At 45.4% G+C, this 9,530-nt stretch overlaps 1 long non-coding RNA gene across 1 annotated transcript; it reads right to left on the bottom strand.

Moving 5' to 3' along the window:
• Positions 1–625: 625 nt before the first annotated feature.
• On the bottom strand, positions 626–4,991 carry LOC137850097 (uncharacterized). Its single transcript, XR_011092258.1, has 3 exons — positions 4,744–4,991; positions 2,585–3,648; positions 626–2,337 (listed from the first exon to the last, which is right to left on the bottom strand). It is a non-coding gene; the product is annotated as an uncharacterized lncRNA (long non-coding RNA).
• Between the last annotated feature and the right edge of the window lie 4,539 nt (positions 4,992–9,530).

A 9,530-nucleotide genomic window follows, 5' to 3' on the forward strand; every position in this document is an offset into this window, starting at 1 on the left:
AGCTGGTGGGGACAGCTGTTGCCTTTCTTTTTTCTTTTCGGTTGCTTGCCAAGGGACCACCCTTCACATCTGACTCACCACCTCACAGGCAGGCTCAGAAGGAGTTAACTTCCTTGTCACCCTGCTTTGAGGTTTCCTGCTTTGATACTGCAAAGACTCTTCATAGAGCAGCGCAAAGGAAAATGGGGGGGGAGGGGGGACTGGGGGGAAGCCCTTCTGGTTGTAACACCTGGTCATGATCTGCTCGCATGAATAAAAATTACACTCCCCTTTCTCTCAAGTTGAAGACAATCAGGACTACTTCCCTGCAATCAGAATTAAATAAGCACATAGCCGGGCTGAGTGGGGACCAGGGAACTGCAAATCAGTCGGTTTGAGATACAAGCACCCTCAGCTGCTCTGGGCTACAGCAGCTCTGGCTGTACTGCCACAGTGGAGGGAGCCCAAATGGCACAGACCAGCCTGCACTCACTGTGTTTGGGGACCAGGACCTCTATGGCCAACAGTGTCTATACTGTAGAGCACAAGACCCTGGACCTCCATCACTCTGGTCCCCTATAACAGTATTATCATGATTTCTTATGCTTTTCTCCTCTCTGAAGTAGTGAGGACTTTGCTCCACCCCAGTGGCATGGTCTTAGAGCACTGAGAGTCCGTGTTGTGTACTCCTGATGTGGCATGAAGGTATCCAGGAGTGTGTGAGGACACAAAGCCCCCTGAGATAGCGCTGGACAGTAGCGTAGGGTGGAAGCACCCACACCTGGTGCACTTTGGGTGGGCACCACGAGCTGTCCCCAGGACTCTGCTGGGGCTGTGCCTTGGATTCAGATAATTGAAGGAGTTTCAAAGAAAGACAGGGAATGGGTTAAGCAGTAAAGTCAGTTATGACTTGAGGGTTCATGCTTGCTTCCTGCCTCTTCTGTTTAACGCTATGGACATACCTGTTGAGGCTGAGAGTGCCAGGGCCATGTGGGCACACACCCACTGCAGGAATGTCCACAGCAATGGCCTTGCAAGGCTTTTTCACTGGGGAAGCAGAGCTAGCAAGTACGAGCAAGGATGTACAATCCACCTAACCCAAATGAGCTGATCCATGGCTGTAATTTATGAGTCTGTTTTCTGTCTGTAGTAAATGCAAAGAGGGTCCAGCTATACCACAGTGCTAGGAGGTTAAGCTGGGTCAGATTTCCTCCCGTGTGCCATAGGCCAGGAGCATGCACTCAATTACCATGCCCCAGCTGATGCTCAATCTATTTATTGTGCCACAATATGCTGATCATATGTCTGAGCCTCAAGAAATGATTACCATTTCTGGTTTGATTAAGTGAATGTCTCTTTTGAAGCTGCAAATGATGCCGCTACAATCTATCAAGCAAATATGTATTTATGAATATTTAAAAATGCTAGTTATGCAAATATGCACTTAGGGAATTTAAAAATACACGTAATTAACCTCTTTGGGGTTGCTGTGATCTGCTGAGTGAATACATATCCAAGGAGAATAATCAAGCCAATAAGCCAACAATGACTATTGCAGATGGATACTCAGTTGTATCTCCCTGCTCCTCAGGTGGTGGTAACACACACGGGTTCTGGAGTAGACAGTTACCTTATGTCTTCAGTCATTTCTCTGCTAAGCCGCAATAGCTCAGGCTGGCTGATGATTCTCTGCTACAGCCACACCTAATCAGGGCATTAAGACTCATTATGAAATCACTGCTGGGGGAAAGAAAAAAAAATATTATGCAGTTTCTTTTCTAGATTAAATGTTTATGTTCACATCCTTCATTCCATCATTTGCTTCAGCCTATGCCCTCAAAGGTACACAATGTTTATTAACGTCTGACCCCAGAGAACCCCACTCTCTGGTGGAATCCTCATCCCCAGGTACACGTAACCACCAAGAAGCATGGATGGTCTAAATAAAGGGTTCTGGGAAAACAGCCAAGGTGGGATTCTCTTAAGCTAGCAAAGACACAGAGGAAAGATGTCATATTTAAAGTACATATGGGTTGTCTCTATTTTCTAAAAGCTTAGCTCCCCAGCTTACTCCTGCATCTTGGTCTCCTTGCCACCAATATTGCATGTATACTATTTCACACCCAATACCTTTATTTTCAAATCCAACAAGACAAAATGCAAGTACAGTAGTTAAAGTATAGACATGGACTGAGTGGCTAAGTTGGTCAGCAGTGTGTCCAGTGAGCATTCACACACGTACTGTCTGTCCAGCTGCTCTCTCTTGACTTCCAGCTGAGCCTATCAACCTCTTCTCATGGAGAAAAATAATGGCTCTAGCAGCCACGAGTGGTCTCCTGGCTGTACAGTGCAAAGGCACTGTACAGAGAGAAAAAAAAAAAAAAGAAATTTTGTACCTTTGAGACTTCTTTCTAGTTACTGAATTTAGCTGAAATTAGATGATGGATTTAAAACTTAATGGGGGATGGAGGAGGAGAGATAGCAAGCATATACACAGAACATGATTGCATATTCTCAGATGACTTTTATATAATTTTATTAGAAGATGGTATTTAAAAAAAAAAAAAAAATCTATCTCTACACAGAAATCTCCTTGGTTACTTACCTGGTGATCTGTAGGATTCTTCTACCTGAGCTGGAAGAGACTAAACACATCTCCATTTAAGCTTTCAGACACTCTAGGGTGAGCTTCAAGCTAGAGCCATTTCACTTGTTCTTCCTTTATTTCATGTCTGCTGGTGGTTGCCTCTACAACCTGCCCAGTAGGGCTCATCTGAGATACAAAAGACAGGTTCAGATCCTCCTCATAAGCCATTTGTACAGTGTCCAACAGGTAAGATTAAGAAAGCCTTGTGCCATAATTCACCATAGTGAAAAGTTCAGCTTGTTACATACATCAAAGAGAAGGATTTGAAGCCGAGGGGTGATGCTTTAACTACAAGGCTTCTGTTTTTCCTGCCTGATGGATGCACAGCCTTCACCAAGGTACTCTGAGTACACACAAATTTTGACCAAACTTCATCTGCACCATGGCGGGAGGCAGCTTAGCTCCCATCAGCAGAAACCTGTAATCCATACCCCTTCCTATGTGCATGCTTAGGGCTTGATTTTGGGGGTTCAGCAGCCATGGTTTTGAAGACACCAACAGAAGTTTTTTGGAGGACCTTTAGATTCAAGGCCTCATGCACGATGGCAGTAATGGCAGGAAAGGCACCATGGCAAGCACTATTTAGCAATCTCTAGGGCTTTCATGCCATGGCTGCTAACCTGGTGAACAGAGGTTTGGTCCATATGGGGCACTTCCTTGCAATAATCTTCCATGAAAACTTTGGGTCCATATTCACAGGATTTCTCACTCGTTCTGGAGTTAGGAGCATGCCTTTGTTACAAGGTTTGTGGAGGGTACAGCCTGCAGCAGGCCAGCATCCCTGGGGATCTCTGAGTGTCCACCACTGGCTTGTCCATGAAGGCCATCAGCCCGTATTGCCTACACGCTCCAGAGGTTAGATTCCAGCACAGGAATTAAAGAAAATTATCAACTCTTTAGTCAGCACTGGCTCACATCCAGGGGCTAACACTATGCCCTGAATATTATACACTGTCAGCTTTGTATAAGCAGCATGGCTGTATTTCAGGATCCTGAAAAAGGTATCTGAACAAGCTACAGACCTGGAGGACAGAGAGCAAGAACAAAATTCAGCCTTGTGCAGACATCTACAGCAAGTTTGGGCTGCACTGAAGATGACAGTCCATGCAGCCCTGAGTACTCTGCATCCCATGCACTGTGACCCTAACGCTGCTGCAGTCAGCCCATGCAGGAGCAGTGCTGGTCCCAGCTCGGATTCAGAAGGTGTAAGGGCAGCTGGGTACTGGTGCAGTGCAGCAGAAGTACTGTGGGCAGTTGCATTCGCTTATCAATTCCTTTCTGAAAGCAAGAAAAGGCAGCACAACTTTTCACAAAACATCGGTGAAATCTAGACCTAGGGCGAGGCTAGTACAGAGAGGTGAAGCTCAGCCTTTAGGAAACACGCAGTAACTTTGCAGTGCCTTTAATAGCCCCATCTGAATCCACTCTTACCACACGTGCGACCACAGGAGTAGCAACTGCAACTCTAAGCCCTGCCTGGAAATCTAATCAGTGTGAAAGGGGCAAGTGAACTTCACAAGAGATCAACAGAGCTGGCTGAAGTTTAGGAAACAGCAGCCTGTTTCTAATTTCAGACATCTGTGAGAAAAGGCAAAATCAGGACTATTATGTTCAGCAGTGCTCTGACTGACGTTTTCACATGCTAAGTTTCAGTCACAAAACCACTTATCTCTAATGGAAATATTGACACAGATATGAACAGCAACACTAAATACTTTTAGAAAAGCATTTTATTCCTGAGCTTAAGACCTACTGTTTCAAGTGGCCACAACCAGTAGTTCTCTTAAGCAAATTAAGTCCAATTATCTGATGTCTAAATTATAATCCTCTCCCTCCTCAGCTCCATTTGCAGCAATTTTTAGCACAAGAGCAATAACAGTTATGCACACTTACCTAATTATAGATAATGATCTTTATAAAGAGCTGCTAGAATATGCTAAGCATCTTAGCATAAACATACCCATTCATTCGTACAGCAAGAGTATGGTAAAGCTTAGTGATCATGGCAAATAGTATCCCCATGGAAGCAATCTGCTCAGTACAAAATAACATGATGTTAGTCAATGACCTACCCCCTCCCTTTCTCCATCCCATCAGTTGCAGGTGTGCTTTCCCACCTCACAGAGATCTCAGTCCAGCCTGTCACATCAGCCGTTTTCCAGGAAAGCATCCTTTATTGCCTCTCATTTGTGACACTTTCTCTCTTCACGGCCATGAGGCACGCATGTCCTGACTGCTAGTGCTCCCTCTGCTTCAGTGTTTGCTTTGTGCTTTCTTCCAGGTGGAATCATCACTGCTGTGAGCTGCAGCTTGGCCAAAACAGAGCTGGGATGGTGCAGCTGGCCAGCTTGAAGAGCCATTTTGGCCCATACCCCACACTGCTCATACTGTTTCCATGTGAAGTTGATAAAGCTAATGACCAGATTCTTCTGCCATGGCAGATTAAAGGGGCCACTTGTTACAAAAGGGCCAGATTTCCTCACTATGACTGGGACAGGCAAGGTAGTAAGCCCTCAGTCCTGTCCACCACTCCTCCTTCCCTCCCTTGATCTTCAAAGAAACTATACCTGCACCATACTTCATCTACTGAAATATACCCTGAACACTAGGGCTTACTCTGCTAGGAACACATAAAAGAAAGACCAGATGAGGAAAAGTCCTACATGCAAGCAGCCCTGTGTCCCAGCAGTACTTAACCCTATGTCACTGTGATGGGCAAGGTCCTTCAGCTACTGCTGCTCCCCCGCCTGCAGCAAGGCCACAGGTAAAGCAAAAGGCTCCCCAGCTGCAGTAGCCTGTCCTAGTGATTTCATGCAGCTGACAAGGGAGAGAATACATGTAAATGCACCCTACATACAGGTTCTTCAGGAGTTGGGCACTAGACTGAGGCTGTCCTGATGTTAGGATTGTGCCTTTGCCTCTCCTGATATTGCACCCAGGCAGTTCAAAACCAAAACCTGCCAGCTGCCAGGACAGGCTGTACCACACTTTCCAGCCCTCCCTGTATGACAAAAGCAACAGCTTCATCTCACTTAGGGCAGCTGCTGGAAAAACAACTCCCTTCTTGCCACCAAGATCTCCCCTTGGCATGTCTCTGGAAAACAGCTATGCGGCTAATAGAGAGATAAAGGGAGCTGGGGTGCAGCCCTTGCATGAGCAGAAGCAGCCTCTGAGGATCTGGGGGGTTCCCTTGGCAAGTTTTGGGGGACCCAGCCCTTAACGTGCTGTCTGAAGCACGCACGCTTTTTCATATCTGAGGACCAGGTCTGCAAGCTCCGGGAAGGCAGGCTGAGCAGCAAGTACATTTCCTCCCCTTGCTGCCAGCAGACCTGATAAACCACAAACCGCACGGCTGGGAGGGGCTGTGGGAGCAACCTCTTCACAACAGAGTGGTCCAGAGCATCTGCACCTGATGCGAGAGCCTCCTGAGAGAGATGTCACTAGCTAAAAAGGTGCCAGAGTGCTGTGTGCAGCTCTGACAGCACTGGGCTCACCCTTCTGAGAAATTAACCCTGCTGCATGGCCCTGTGAAATAATAAGAGAGAGGAAATTTAGTCCAGAACCCAGTTCCCAGCTCTGTGCCCCAGCCCATCAAATTGTCAGGGGCTACCCTGAGGTTTCAGGCGAGGGGGACATGACAGCAGCCTGAGGTTGCAGTTTTTGCTACCTCATCATCTGGTAGAAACAGAAATTTCTGCATAGGGCGTAGTGAAAACCGTCACTTTGACCACTTTAAAAGACAAATTTGCATGAGTTATTGAGGGTCTGTATCTCCTGAGCATACAAATGAGCCACCGCTATCAAGGAAAACACATGAACACCTTTGCTGCTGTCAGGAGCAAAGTGAGATTCAGCAATAAGAGAAACTTAGAAAATGGTCCCATTAATGCCTCAGCTCTTCGATCCTGCCAAATTAAAAGGTCTGCCCGGAGAAAAGCATGATGCTGAAAAAAAACTGCTTTGGCAGGACGATCTCGTGCTTGGGAAAAGTAGCAGAGATGAGGCAGTTACAAAAGAAGCGCGTCTGGTGAAGGATCTGCTTCGATGTGTGGTATGCTATCTGTGTGAATATCAGCTTAGCTGCAAACTCATATGACAAGTTACTGTACAAAACCTTTCGTAACGCAGAGGTGAGGTTGCAAGACTGCTAACCTCACCGGTGCAAACCTCAACACTGCAGCCAAACCCATCTCACTGCTGCTGTTTGCAGTCCACAGCCAGACCTCTCATGCTTATCCCCTCCCTGCCATGTCGGCACAAAACAACTGCACAACGTGTTTTTGGGAAAGTCACACCAATAGTGTGCAGAACGGGTGAGCGTGTAGCTGGTGTGCTTGGTTATGAAGACTTCCTGCCTCTTACCCAGGAAGGGCATGGTCTGCAGGTGTCATGCGGGGTGAAAAAATAACGTAGACTCCCCGTGACTTATTCCTAGTTACCGCTTTGACTTTCAAGGTTTGTGTTAACGAGAGAAGCCCTTTAGCCACATCATGTTTATATGGAAATATGTGTGTTTAGAGAGCACATGATAGTAGCTAAAAGAAGTATGGTATTATTTTGGGCAGGCAAACCATAACTGCCCCAAACCCCACCACACACACACACACACACACAAAACACCACCCCTTGCAATGGCAGAGGAATGGACAAGCCAAAGCAAGCACAAACCCTTTCCTCCCCTTTGCTTGCGCATCGTGAATTGTCTCCTTGGTGCAACTCTGCAGATGTCCTGCTGCAGTGACCAGAGTGCCAGGCCACCCGGAGAGCTTTGCATGAGCCTGACAAGCAGAAAGAAAAGACCTTGGGTTTCAGTGAGACCTTCCACCTTAGCCAGCTGCTCACCATAGCTCCGTGAGAATCACTCATGAACAGCCTCAGCTGGGTGGATTTAACTGTCAAGAAAAAAGTCATTTCCTGCTGATATGAGCAACAGCACCAACTCTTTCCTGCACAGAAATGTATTTGTCCCATTTTACAGATTAAGAAGCAAAGATAGAAAAGGGCTGTGGTTCACCTGACCTAGAGTTAGGCCTGGCATTCATCTGAATTGGCCAAGATCTTGCACTATCCTCCAAGACTTTCTCTTGTAGGGAATGCACCAGCGGAATCAGTTTTAATTGTGTCAGCTAGGAGCTGTTGTCTCCAGACACACCGACAATACATTTTTTGGTACCTGAAACTCTGCAGATTTTCTGTCAAATAGGCTCTGCTAAATGATCTGAAATACTTGATCCAAAAAAAAAAAAAAATCTTGCTTTAATTAAGCTTTCCATAAAATATTTCCTTTGCATAGCTAAGAAATGTAGGGTGTATGTTATCTACACACCAGCCTCTTGCTGCTTAGGTCCTCTTGGCATTAATGATTTTAACATTGGCAATTATCTAACAGACCAAATCTGGAACAAAAACACAAGAGCCCTAAATAGTTTCAGATGATTCACCACAGAGCTCATTCTTTACTTTCAATCACTTCTTTTTTTTTCCTCAGTTAGTACTATGCTTTGCAGAAAAGGTGGTGTGCCTAATTTCTGTTATAACTACATGTATTTGTGAAAATGATACTTTAATGAGATAGAGACACATTTCAGAACAGTGAGTCAGGTCCCATCTCCAAGTCCAGGGCTTCAGAGCACAGCAATGTCTGTTTTACCATGCAAAGCCTAAGCTATCAAGTTGAGTTGTCAGCTTTGTGCATGGCCATGAGAGGTTTCCCTTCTCTTATCCTGTCTTTTTCAAAAGAAAAGCAAACCCAGCATGTTCTTCTAGCTAACTGAAGGAATGAGGAAGTTGTTCTATAGAGGGACACATCAATTGGCGTTATGTTTTACCCAAGGACAGCAAGGAACCTAGTTTCATTACACCATGGTCAGCAGAGAGGATTCAAACATTTTATCTACTTCCAAGCATGGTTTTCATCTACCTTTGCCAATGGATTAAACAGAAGTAAAGGAGCAGCACCCACAGTGATTTGCAGACTGCTGATGGTATCAAACACAATCACCCAGGGTGAGAAGGTGTTCCTGGCTATGCACTCTCCGGGTCTTGTTCCCCAACCACCACCACCCTACCTCACCTATGGGGAACCCTCAGCCTCGTGAGTGAGCGTGACCCTTGCTATACATGTTCACGATGTAGATGCATCTTGAAAACTGCGGCATATTTGGGCCTTTCCATCTCAAAAAGTGCACAGTAGGATTGGAAACAGAGGAGTAAATGATTGATATAAAGGCAAAGATATGAAGCAGCTTCTGTATAAGTAACAACTAAGGAGACAAGAACACATCAGCCTGGGAAAACAGGGACTGAGGCAGAATATGACATCATATATAATGACACAAATCAAATCCTGAATGGTATAGACAAAACAGGGAACTCTTCTTCATTTCCCCCTCATATGCAGGGGGCTAGGGAGCATTTTATGAAACTAGCAGATGGCAGATTCAAAACAAACAAAAGGAAATACTTCACAAATACACACCGAGTCCAGCTGTGCTCCTCACAACTGGTTGTTGTGGATGCTAAACATTTACATGAGTTTAAAAAGCCAATGTAACAAGTTCATAGAATTTGTGAAAACTTGGAGAGCTTGGGAAGAAATATAATCTATTATATTCTAATATATCTAATATAATATAATCTATAAAACTTGGAGAGATTGGAGAGAAATATAATCTATTGGCAACTACTAAGTACAATGGCTACTCTCCTCCCTTGCAGGTGAAGAAGTGGCTACAGAGATACTGTTGGAATTAGGGACAATTTTTCCATAAAAGTGTTACTTTTGACAGAGAGGAGAGGAGAGGAGAGGAGAGGAGAGGAGAGGAGAGGAGAGGAGAGGAGAGGAGAGGAGAGGAGAGGAGAGGAGAGGAGAGGAGAGGAGAGGAGAGGAGAGGAGAGGAGAGGA

Source organism: Anas acuta, chromosome 1, assembly GCF_963932015.1.
Source record: "Anas acuta chromosome 1, bAnaAcu1.1, whole genome shotgun sequence".
Lineage (NCBI taxonomy): Eukaryota > Metazoa > Chordata > Aves > Anseriformes > Anatidae > Anas > Anas acuta.